The following is a 12,657-nucleotide window of genomic DNA, read 5'->3' on the forward strand; positions in this document are numbered from 1 at the left end:
GTCCTTGAAGGCGAAAACTGCACCTTCTTGAAGACATTTCTTTCTAGCCAGGCATGCTGGGACGCGGCTGTAATCCTCAGACTCCAGGGCTGAGAATCGAAAGTTCAAGCCCAGCCTCAGCAACCTACAAGGCCTTAAGCAACTTAGTGAGACCCTGACTCCAAAAACAGGGGCTGGGGCTGGGCTCAGTGCTGAAGCCCCTGGGTTTCATCTCCAAAATGGATACCCTCCCCACAGTTCTGCCAGGGTTCACCACTCAGTGTGTTGACCTGGGCGTGTGCTGCCCACCCACAGCCCTCCTCGCCCTGGCCATCACTCCCTTCCAGCCACTGAGGATCAGCTGCCCTTCCGCGTTTCAGAGAAGTGGACGGGTAGCCAGAGAGCCTCCCTGGGCACCGTAGCCCCATGTCCTGGCCCAGTCTCCCTTGTTCCTCCCATCAGGGAGCGGGTGCTGGTGGACATCTGGGCTGGAAACACGACCTTGCAGGGCGCACAGGACCCTGCTGGTGTATTTGGACCTCCACCCTGGTCAGCGGCCCTCCTTGATCAAAGTGTTGTTTTACTGTTTGTATTTGGTTTTATTTTTGATACCAGGAATTGAACTCAGGGGTGTTTGACCACTGAGTCACATCTCCAGCCATTATTATTATTATTATTATCATTATTATTATTATTATTATTATTATTATTATTATTATTATTGAGACAGGGCCTCACTAAGTTGCTGAGGCTGGCCTTGAACTAAGGATCCTCCTGCCTCAGCCTCCGAGCTGTTGGGATCACAGGGGTGTGCTCCTTCACCAGGCTCAATGTTGTTTCAGTCTCTGAAGTTTTACACACTTCTCTCCTCACTGTTCTTTCTTTTATTTCCAGTTGTTTGTTTAGTTTGGTGCGTGGGCATGTTTTTATTTCTTGTGAATTTTAGAAGCAGCTTAACAAATTTCATCTGACTATCCCATTAACCCCCCCTTTTTTTGTTGCAATTGTATCTCTAGTAACAGAGTTATTATTCTTTTTGTTTGTAACTTTTTTTAATCACTGTTTGCACAGTAGCCCTCCTGTGTTACAGGTCCCATAAATATTTGCTGAAAGAATGAATGAATAGCCATAACCGTGGGTGTGGTGGTATCCTCCTCTGTCATCCCAGCAACTCAGAGTCACAACTTCCTTTTTCTGAAGAGGCTGGTTTTCTCCAGCAGCAGGGGAATTGCCCTTTTGTGTAGCCAAACCTGCTATCCTAAGACTACTGATAGGTACGGGGTGGGGGGGGGGTGTTCCCATGGGAATAGAATTTCTTTATTTTATTTTATTTTTTTTAAGAGAGAGTGAGAGACAGTGAGAGAGAGAGAGAGAGAGAGAGAGAGAGAGAGAGAGAGAGAGAGAGAGAGAGAGAATTTTTAATATTTATTTTTTAGTATTTGGGGGACACATCTTTGTTGGTATGTAGTGCTGAGGATCAAACCCGGACGGCACGCATGCCAGAGGAGCGCGTTACCGCTTAAGCCACATCCCCAGCTGGTGTTCTTCTTTATTATCTATTTATTTATGTAGCTGTAGATGGACCAAATGCCTTTATTTAATTTATTTATTTTTATGTGGTACTAAGGATTGAACCCAGGGACTTACAGGTGCTAGGCAAGTGCTCTGCCACGGAGCCACAATCCAGCCCCAGTTGTCAATGTATTTTTTTATTTTTTTCTTTGAGAATTTTTAATATTTATTTTTTAGTTTTTGGCGGACACAACATCTTTGTTTGTATGAGGTGGTGAAGATTGAACCTGGGATGCACACATGCTAGGCGATCGTGCTACCGCTTGAGCCACATTCCCAGCCCTGTCAATGTATTTTAAATGGAATCTTTCAATACATATTTTAAAATATATATATAAGTTATATTTGGACACAATACCTTTATTGCCAGGGGCCCTCCTGCCTCTCCTCCCCTCTTCCCCCTCCCTGCTCCCCCAGTGGGTAAGCTCTGGGTCCCCACCCACACTCATATTTATTCCAGAGAAGAGAAAATACTTCTCGGGGGGCTTCGGAGATAAAGGAGAAAAACTTTCTTGTTCTTTTTTGAAGTTTTTATTTTAAAATAATCTCCTACTTACAGACACTTTGTCCAAAGAATCCCAGGGCCCTGCTCCGGGTGCAGCCTGGCACATCTGCGCCGTCCCCATGTGTGTGAGCTGTCTAGAGCAAGCTGCAAACACCCTGCCCTTCACCCCTCAGTTTTCAACGCCTTCCCCCAAAACAGGGATGCTCTGTGGTGTAGCCCCAGCACAATTGTCAAAACACCCAAGTGACACCGACGTGGCACTAATGTCCAGCCTGGGAGCCTGCCAGTGGGTCCGCCCCTCAGACTCCTCCATCTCCTTTGCCCCCTCGACCTTGGCACTACTAAGGGGCAGAGGCAGGGCATTTTTCAGGGTGCCCATCAATCCGTGTCACCGACATTTGTTCACGTTGGTGGACAGTCCACGGAGGTCACGGCGTGTCGGGTGTGTCCGGGGCTCTCTGTGCCTGCGTGGGGCCGGGCCTAGCGGGCCCTTTAGGCTCGGGGTACACTTACCTGTGTGCAAGGTCTGCCTCTTGTTCTCTTTGTGACTTTTCCCTCCCTCCTGCCTTGCTCCCTCCCTAGCAGCAGGGAACCAGGTCAACAGCCCAGTCCTGGGTCACTTCCTTCAGTGACCGCAAGGATACAGGTCGCTGAGTCCCCAGCCTGGGCCTGAGCTGAGCTGCTGGTCCTAAGGACCCTGGGAGCCCGGTCCCTGCACTTTCCTTTCCTGCCCCCAGAGGCGGACAGTGTTTGGGACCCTAGGCCCCTGCCTTTCCCTGGCTGCTGAATCAGCACAACCTTCCTTTCCCTCAAACCCTGTCCTTGTTGGCGGATTCTGCTTGGGTGGGTCCTGGGGCAGGGGCCACGCGTTCTGTGTCAATAGGAAGGTGATTCACCCATCGCTGACGACTTAATTCCAATCGCTTGGTCCAGCTGCTGTCCCTAGATGTCTCCTCAGCAGAGCTCGTCCCTTTACAACTCCCCAGGACCTGAGGGGAGACGGAGGTGAGGTGTGCCTCCTGGCTCTTCTGGGGATTCTGGCCAGCCTCCTCCTCTCTGGCCTCCAGAGTCTCCACATCTCTCTCCCCTGGGCGCTCTCTCTCCACCTCTCCTCTCTCTCTCTCCCCCCCCCCCTTTCCTGCGCTCGCTTGCTCTCTCTCTCTCTCTCTCTCTCTCTCTCTCTCTCTCCATTTCTTCTTTCTCCCTGTTTCCCTCCACCTCTCTCTTCTCTCTCTCTCTCTCTCCCTCTCTCCCCATCTCTTCTTTCTCCCTGTCTCTCTCCATCTCGCTCCTCTCTCTAGGTCTCTGCTTGTCTCCAGAAGCCCACAGCCCTGGGCCTTGTTGCCCTGTCTCCCTGAAACCAGGAGGAGGAGCCACACACAGGTGGAGACTGAGCAAGTGGCCTCTGGAGGGACCCTGTGCCGACTGGGCGACTGGGTGGCGGCGGTCAGCGCTCCTCCGTGCCCTCGGTTAAGCAGGGTGAGTTGCAAGGCGCCGCCGCCCTGCTCCCGCCTCCCGCGCCCCACCGCACCGGGTCCTGGGTCCGGGCGCGCCCCTGTCCCCAGCGCACTCGCTGCTGGGCTGTCTCCTGCGCACCAGCTTCAGGGCTTCCGATTTGACTGTCTCCCAGGGTAAGCTCACAGGGCAGGGACGCTCTGGTTTCTTTTCAATTCTGCACCTTCAGTGCTTAGCAGTAAAGTTACCTTGGGCTTGGCTTGCGCTCTCCTGCTTGGAAATCCGTCCTCAGCTGTCTGTCGCCCAGTTGAAGACTGCAAGCCACAGGGAGCTGGCTTTAGCCAGCAGGCAGGAGGCTCTGCCAGGAGCTCTCCTTGGATTGTGGGGCGTGGGGGTGGGTGGGCGGGGACCTGGGGGTCCGTGTGTCAAGTGTTCCTGCGCCCTCCAGTTGGGCGCTTTGGTTCTGTGGGTGCAAATCTTCATCCCTCTGAAATCGTGGCTAAGAATCTTTTTTCTACACTCCCTCCTCTTGCCTGCCCCACGATCTACTTGGCTGAGAACACCCATCCATCCACAGCCAAAGGACTGAGGGTCCCTCCACTCACTATCCGCCCAGTACTGGAGAAGATGGAGGAGGTGGAGTCAGTCTGTCCCCAAATAACAACACGTTTTAAGTCAGTGCCTGGAGGATGAAATTATGATGTGAATTAAAAGAAGGGAAATGAGATCAGAGGCAGGAGGCACTAGGTTTTCCATCTGCTCTCTTCCACCTGGGAATACTGAGAAAGAATACAGAATATGAGGTGGATAGACCTGGAAAAGGAGGTGATTGGCAGGTGGAAAGATGATTGAAAGATGATTTATATGGAAGTTAGATGGATGATAGGCAGACAGATGGCAGATGATTGATAGGTAGTATTAGATGGATCAAGAAATAGATGGATGACATGTACCAGTCTTCAGTCCCACTAGCATGACAGGAAGATTCCCATTTTATTCCAGAAAGTCGAGTTTTGGGGAACATTGCTGAGAGAGCTCTGTCAATGTGGGGGAAAGCCCTGAGGGGTTCTTGAACCAGTGTTATGGGCAGGCTATGGGCAATGACCAGACAGACTCCATTTTACCCCGAGACTCCACGTCACATAAGAAATCCTTCTCGGGCTGGGGATGTGGCTCAAGTGGTATCGCGCTCGCCTGGCATGCGTGCGGCCCGGGTTCGATCCTCAGCACCACATACCAACAAAGATGTTGTGTCTGCCAAGAACTAAAAAATAAATATTAAAAATTCTCTCTCTGTCTCTCTCTCTCTCTCTCTCTCTCTCTCTCTCTCTCTCTCTCTCTCTCTCTCTCTCTCACTCTCTCTTTAAAAAAAAAAAAAAAGAAAGAAAGAAATCCTTCTCCCATGGGAACACCCCTGCCCGGTACCTATTAGTAGTCTTAGGATAGCAGGTTTGGCTACACAAAAGGGCAATTCTTATACAATGTAAAATTGTTCTCTTTGGTTCCCATTTTTCTTGGACAATGTACCTTTTTAGAGGATGATTGTCTAGATGTTAGTAATCATTCTTTAACTTGTATTCAACTGGGGTCATTTTGATCCAGTTCCCTTCTGCTTATGAACATGGAAATTCCCAGAATGAAAATATGGTTATGGGCATTGTGTTGTCTCGCTAACTGTTCAGTCCAGCTTCGTTACCTGCTTGCATGCAGCTACATCAACCCAGAGGTGGTTTTTGCCTTTAACTACCTTGGAAGGCTCAGGCTCAGGGCTGCAGAGACAATTTTGGGTTCTATGGGGAGCAGTTGCTGGCTGGCTAATAAAGACTCTCCAATTCAGAGTGTTCGGAGTGGTCTGCCCCAGTGTTAGCACAGCTGCAGCCATCTTCCTTCCCCACCCACTTTATGACAAAGTGGCTCCAGATAAGACTGCAGCCTGGACACATGCTGGTCTCTCCCGGTCTCACTGAGAGATAGGAGACAAAGTACTGCCCCTGAGATGGGGACACACTGGTTCCCTGTTCTCTCCTTGAGAAGATAAAGGGACCTTCTGGTTTTCCTGCTGCCCTCTGAGAGACAGGAAGGCTGCCTGTCTGTCCCCAGGAAACAAGACCAGGAATGCTCACTAGGCCAGTCAGGACAGCCCTCCCCTGGGCAGGGCCAGCACTGCAGCCTGTAAAAGGCCACATTCCAGGGGAGTGGCTGCGCTCTCCTGCTGCTCTGCTGTCCCTCTCTTGGTGCAGAGCAGCTTGTCAGGCTCCGACAATAACGGGCTTCCTGTCCCAGGTGTGTGGGATCAGCCTGCGCCACTTTCCTTTCATGGGTGCGGTGACTCAGATCGCGGTCTCCCATCAGCTTTGCTCTCCCCTCCGGGGACTGGAGCTGCTTTGGGACCCTGGCCTGAGGGCCCAGGACCATCACCAAAGCCTTCCTCCATTCACCCAGGCTCTTCCTCCTCAACCCCACACGGGCCTCATTGGGTAAGTGAGTCCCCCCTCCCCTCCCCACAAGTCTACTCCCGGAGCACTGAGCCCTGAGCCTGGCCCAGCACCAAGATGCTCCCCCTTCCCATCCCCCGCCCCTTGGAAGCTCACTTGGTTCTCAGCTCCTCAGCAGAGCTCCCGAAAGGAGAGTCTCTACAGGCAGAGTTGGGACCAGGGAAGTAGCAGTCCCAGAAAGGCTTAAGCCCTAGGGCCAGTGAATTGTGTGGCGAGACCCCTTTTCACTGCTGTCCCCTCTCCCACTCTGGTTTGGCCTAGAGCCGGACGCCTGCCTCTAGCCACTGGAGCACTCCAACTTGCCCCGGAACTCCCCGTCCAGAATCCCATCTGACTCACCTCTCCCGCTCGATACGTGTGGCTCCAGATTTAAATGCCCGCCCGTCGACTAATTCAACTTTCCACCCAGTCATGGCCCTCCCATGACTTGGACAGTGCATCTCAGTGGCCACCAATGGCACCTTGATCCCAGTATCTTATGTGATCTTTATAACTTCTGCGACTGCTCAGGAAAATGGGAGGAAGTCCCTGGCCTGCAGGCTTTCTCCTTCCCTTGCTCCTCTCGCCCCCCACCCAGCCTCCACTTGCCATTAAAGCTCTGGATTCTTCCGGGGACCCTGCTTGTAGACAATCAAGGGACCCAGAACCTCCTCCCTTCTTCTATTGGCAGCATCTCCCTGGCCAAGGACACACTGAAGCTAACATTGAAATACAAAGGACAGACCCAGCAGGCTTGATGAGAGGCTGAGATTAAAAAGAAAAGAAAAAGAAAAAGTGTCATTTAACTTCCTTTGGCTACAACACAGAAGAATGACTTCAAAACTTCCTCCCTCCCTCCCTCTCTCTCTCTCTCTCTCTCCCTCCCTCCCTCCCTCTCACAATCTCTCTCTCCTTTCTCATTTTCTCATATTGCTTAATTAAATAATTATGGCCATATCATTTTTCCTAGGACTCTTACTTTTTTATTTCTGTATTTTTGAGCTCGTAATCTTGATCCTGCACGCATAAATCATAATCATTGATGCTCTGCTTTGCTCAGAGGCCAATTTAGAAAAGTTGGCTCTTAATCTAATAAGTTTAAAAGTTATAAGGCCTTTACTCATTTGTTCCGTCTACTCTCTTGTCTTTTCTGTATGTGTGTGTATCAAAACTAACATATAAAATGCTCTTAAACTAAAATTCAAAACTGAATCCAAATATTTTTGATTCATGTAATTTAAAGTTCAGTTTAAATTGGATAAACAAAGGGGCTGGGGATGTGGCTCAAGCGGTAGCGTGCTTGCCTGGCATGCGTGCGGCCCGGGTTCAATCCTCAGCACCACATACCAACAAAGATGTTGTGTCTGCCGAGAACTAAAAAAAAAATAAATATTAAAAATTCTCTCACTCTCTCCTCTCTCACTCTCTCTTTAAAAAAAAATAAAAAAATAAAAAAAATAAATTGGATAAACAAAGGTAATGATATCTTCAAAATCACTAACTCATATTTTCTTTCCAGATGATCAAACAATGGAAAATCTCATTTTATGTTAAATATTTTAAATATAATGTCCATTACTTTTTTTTAATGAGAGAAAGAGAGAGAGTGAGAGAGAGAGAGAGAGAGAATTTTAATATTTATTTTTTAGTTTTAGGCGGATACAACATCTTTGTTTGTATGTGGTGCTGAGGATCGAACCTGGGCCGCACGCATGCCAGGGGAGCGCGCTACCGCTTGAGCCACATCCCCAGCCCTGTCCATTACTTTTAATGTCCATCACTTCTTCAAAGATTTTCCTTCAACAAAAAAGGATGACTTAAAAATGTTAACTAAATTTGCTTTTCATGGGTAGCCTAAACTAAAAATGGGTAATTCAAATTTAATATAAATATTATTATTATATTATATTATAATTATATTTTAATTATAATATAATATAATTATATTTATAATTATATTATAATTATATTTTAATTATAATATAATATAATTATATTTATAATTATATTATATTATAATTAATATAAATGTGATAAACATTATAAATGTGATTTCCATAGATTATTGCTCAATGGAGAGTTTAACATTGCTTTATTTCTGGTCTCCACTAAAAGCAAGATAATGAAAAGTTTCCACCAGGTTTGAGGCCCCTCAGTGTCTACAGCCTGAACTTCTGATCACTGGGATCGTGCCAGTGCGAGGAGGAAGCCTCTGAGCCAGCTGTGGTGGCCTCCATCCACCCCAGCCCTACAGCCTTCACTACCCAAGCTAAGAAATTTGTATGTACAAATTTTCCATTCAACTTGCTCTGCCTGTCAGCCCTCCCACCTGTCAGCCCTCCCACCTGTCAGCCCTCCCACCTGTCAGCCTTCCTGGCATCTGATCTCACACAGCCCCTCGAGGGCCCGCCCCTTAACTCCCTCTGAGAAGTCACTGGGTCTGCGGGGGTGGTCAGAATTCATGTGCCCTTCTCTCTTGGTGATCTCTCCTAAATTGAGGATCGCCTAGGGTCCTTTACCTGCAACCCTGCCCCCTATACCCAGGAGTTACCATACACAATACCAGCCTCCCCTTTCATGAGATGCACTTGGTCCTCCCAGAGGAGCGGGATGAGTCTGGGAACCAGCCTGCAGCTATGCTGACAGAGTCACACACCACCCCATCACCCTATTGGCACAGAGTCAGTCCTGACAGAGATCCCATTGGGATCACAGTGCCCCTGGGGCCAGACAAGAAGGGACCAATTCATCACCTGCCTACTGACAGGTTTAAAAGGGGCAGCTCATAAAGCCATCAATCATAATAAACTCCAAGAAGTCACTCAGAATAAACCCCTCTTCCTGTCTAAACCGCCTGGCTCAGGTCCTTCTCCCACACATCTTCTTCTCCCAAAGTTTCCAAGACATTAAATTTAAAAGGTTGGAGCGAGGTCCCCTCACCCCACAGGCTCAAGTGCTTGAGGTGGCCTTCAACGTGTACAAGGGCAGAGATGGAGAGGCCCTCAAGACTAAATATCAAACGCTAGCCAAAGAACCTCGACAATCTGCTGCTACAGGACTACCCCCGGAACATGCTACAGGTGTGGTCAGTCATGTCATTGAGTCAGACTCTGCCCTAATCCTCACCAACCTCCTGGTCCCTGTCCTAAATGCCATCAGGCAGGCCACGGGGCTGTTGATTGCCCTCTTGCCCAGAGAGGCCAGAGGTCACACAGCCCCACCACCCCACAGGCAGGCTTTCTGGGACTAGCTCCGGGGACTGACAGGCCTAGGATCCCAGCACTGGACAGCCACCATCACAGCTCGGGAACCAGGGTGACACTGTAGGAGCAGGTACGCCCATCTCTTTCCTTTTGGACACCAGGGCTACATTCTCAGTACTTGTCCACTTTGGGGGACCCAACTCTACCTCCATGACCTCCATTGTCAGGGTGGAAGGCAAACACACCACCACTAAGAACCCCCCTCTTACATGCTCCATTCATGAGACCCTTCCTCCCATTCTCTCCCCTTGCTAGGTAGAGATCTCTTTAGCAAATCTGGCTCATCCATTTCCTTTAATCTTCCCATGTGGGGCTCTCTCCCAGACTCATCCCCACTCCCACTCCTCCTCCTTCTAGCACCCGCAACCACCCTCTCATCAATACCCTTGTCCCCGTCCTTGGTCAATCCCGAGGCGTGGAGCCAGACATCAAGATCCCATTCACATCACACTCAAAAACTCATCTCTTTCCATCCCAATCCCCATACTCACTGCCCCTAAACAGCCGTAGGGGACTCAGACCCATCATTTCTCACCTCCTAGCCGAAGACCTATTGCCTTCTGCAGACTTCCTTATAACTCACACACTCTCACCACCAAAACAAACAAGCAAAAACGAGCCCTCAGGCCTTCCGTCTGGTCCATACTCTGCCTGATGGACACAGCAGTCGTCTCGTGCACCCCTTGTTCAAGTTCTCACTCTGGCTGGTCCTCCGTCCTGCTGCCACAAGCACACGTTTCTGTCCTAGACCTTGAGGGTCTCCTTCTCCATTCCCTTACACCAAGATGCTCAAGACTGTTCTGTTTTAACCTGGACTGACCCAGACACCCAGGAGTCCACTCAACTTGCATGGACAGTCCTTCCTCGGGGCTTTGGAGATGGCTCCCACCTTTTCAGACAAGCTTTGGCCCAAGACCTCCCACCTATCCTTGTCACCGTCACTCCTCTTGCAATACCTGCATGGCCTTCTTCTCTGCAGTCCCTCCCTAGACCACAGTAAAGCCCACACGGCCAAGTTACTAAACGTCTTGGCCTCACGTGGACGTCGTGTCTCCCCCTCTGAGGTCAGCTCTCTCTTCCCATAGCCACTTACTTGGGTTTCAGCCAACCCCGTCCCACAAGGCCATTACAATGGATCAGAACCCCTCATTTCCTACCCTCTTGTTCCCACTATCAAGACTGGAATACTCTCATTTCTGGATCAACAGGATACTTTAGAGCAGCACTCTTTCCCTTCAGATCTCACTGATGAGACCCCCACTCTAACCTTCAAAACCTCCTCCCCCTCTCTTCACTGCACCCCCAGCAGGACCCCTCACCTACAGCTCAGACGGACACAAGCCTCCGACTTCGCCCAGTACCAGAACCACCCAAAGACCACATCGTCCAGAGGACTGACTCCCTCTCCCCTTCTCGTGACATCAATTTCCTCTCATGGACAGAGCTGGCCGCTGACCCAGGTCTTCCAAGGCCTGTCAATCCCGCTCTCCTCTTCCAGTTTTTTCAGGACTTAGTTTTTCAGGAAAGATAAAACAAAACATACCAACTTCACAGAATCCAACAGCTAAGCCTAAACTCAGGTTCTCTGGCAATTCCCTCCCGACCCCTCCCACCAGCCTGTGGAACCCTGCCCTTGCTTGGGTCTCACCCCTCTGGGACCCCTCATGCCATTCTCCGCCTGGCCTTGGTGTTACCGTGTGTTTTCAGATTCTTACAGGAAACCATCATGGAAAGAACCAGCACCTTCACCAACCAAGCGGTCCTAAGATGCTTTGGAAGAATTACTCACCTGACAGCAAAACCTTCCTTTAGGTCCTGCCTCCATCCCTGTCACCTCTCCTATGCTGGCAGGAAGTAGCCCCCAGAAGAAGAGAGCTCCCCCCATAAGCCAGCCTAGACCCCAATATCAAAACAAGAAGGGAGGAGTGCTAGCACAGCTGCAGCCATCTTCCTTCCCCACCCACTTTATGACAAAGTGGCTCCAGATAAGACCTACCCGCCTGCAACCTGGACACACGCTGGTCTCTCCCGGTCTCACTGAGAGATAGGAGACAAAGTACTGCCCCTGAGATGGGGACACACTGGTTCCCTGTTCTCTCCTTGAGAAGATAAAGGGACCTGCTGGTTTCCCTGCTGCCCTCTGGGAGACAGGAAGGCTGCCTGTCTCTGTCCCCAGGAAACAAGACCAGGGATGCTCACTAGGCCAGTCAGGACAGCCCTCCCCTGGGCAGGGCCAGCACTGCAGCCTGTAAAAGGCCACATTCCAGGGGAGTGGCTGCGCTCTCCTGCTGCTCTGCTGTCCCTCTCTTGGTGCAGAGCAGCTTGTCAGGCTCCTGACAATAACTGGCTTCCTGTCCCAGGTGTGTGGGATCAGCCTGCGCCACTTTCCTTTCACTCATAACACCAGAGGAAACAAATTCTTAGATTTTCCGAGGGCAAATTGCTGATGAAGTTGAAAATAATGGTTTCAGGAAGACTAAGGTGTTTAAGAGGCCAGGCCCAATGATGCACACTGTAACCTCTGCAGCTTGGGAGACTGAAGCAGGAGGATTGCAAGGTGGAGGCCAGCCTGGGCAATTTAGTGAGACCCTATCTCAAGATTTAAAATTAAAAAAAAAAAGGGCTGCGGAGCTGGGCACAGTGGTGCATGCTTATAATCCCAGTGGCTCAGGAGACTGAGACAGGAGGATCACAGGTTCAAAGCCAGCCTCAGCAATGGTGTAGCACTAAGCAACTTGGTGAGAACCTGTCTCTAAATAAAATACAAAATAGGACTGGGGATGTGGCTCAGTGTTCAAGTGCCTGAGTTCAATCCCTGGTATCCCCCCAAAAAAATAGGGGTAGGGATATAGTTCAGTAGTATAGTACCTCTTGGTTCTACCCCCAGTGCCAAAAAAGAGGTGAATAAATGAAGGATAGGAATCTGCAGCCAGGGAGAGAATTTAGAGCTGACTCTCCTGAGAACCTGTCATTGGGAAGTCGAGGTGAGTCAGAATGGAGTGGCCTTTGAGGGCCCATTTGGGGCCAGAGTTAGAATGTCACTGTGGACGTTGCCATCACAGGCTGAGTCAGGTGGAGAGACGTGAGAGCAGGGCGCTGACTCCGTCATGGTGGCGGAGAGGCCCAGTAGCCTGGCTGGTGATGCCAAGCAGCACAATAGTGAATATCTCCATCTGCCAGGGGCGAGTAGATGCCAAGTGACAGGAAATGAAAGAGCTGAAGATGTTGCCCCCCTCTTTTGAGTAAGAAGCAGCACAGGAAGTGGTGACCAGAGTCGGCCCTGTGTCACCAATCTCTGGTGACAATAGGAAGTCCTTCCAGTTGTCCAGGGGGCCAAGCAAAGACTTAGTGCTGAACAGATCAGTTGAGGACCCTCCCTAGTGGCACTATGAGCTCTGATGAGGGAGAT

At 50.1% G+C, this 12,657-nt stretch overlaps 1 long non-coding RNA gene across 1 annotated transcript; it reads left to right on the forward strand.

Moving 5' to 3' along the window:
- Window positions 1-2,529: 2,529 nt before the first annotated feature.
- On the forward strand, window positions 2,530-6,945 carry LOC120888145 (uncharacterized). Its single transcript, XR_005731631.2, has 2 exons — window positions 2,530-5,988; window positions 6,677-6,945. It is a non-coding gene; the product is annotated as an uncharacterized LOC120888145 (long non-coding RNA).
- Window positions 6,946-12,657: the final 5,712 nt, after the last annotated feature.

This window comes from Ictidomys tridecemlineatus, chromosome 15, assembly GCF_052094955.1.
Source record: "Ictidomys tridecemlineatus isolate mIctTri1 chromosome 15, mIctTri1.hap1, whole genome shotgun sequence".
Classification (NCBI taxonomy): domain Eukaryota; kingdom Metazoa; phylum Chordata; class Mammalia; order Rodentia; family Sciuridae; genus Ictidomys; species Ictidomys tridecemlineatus.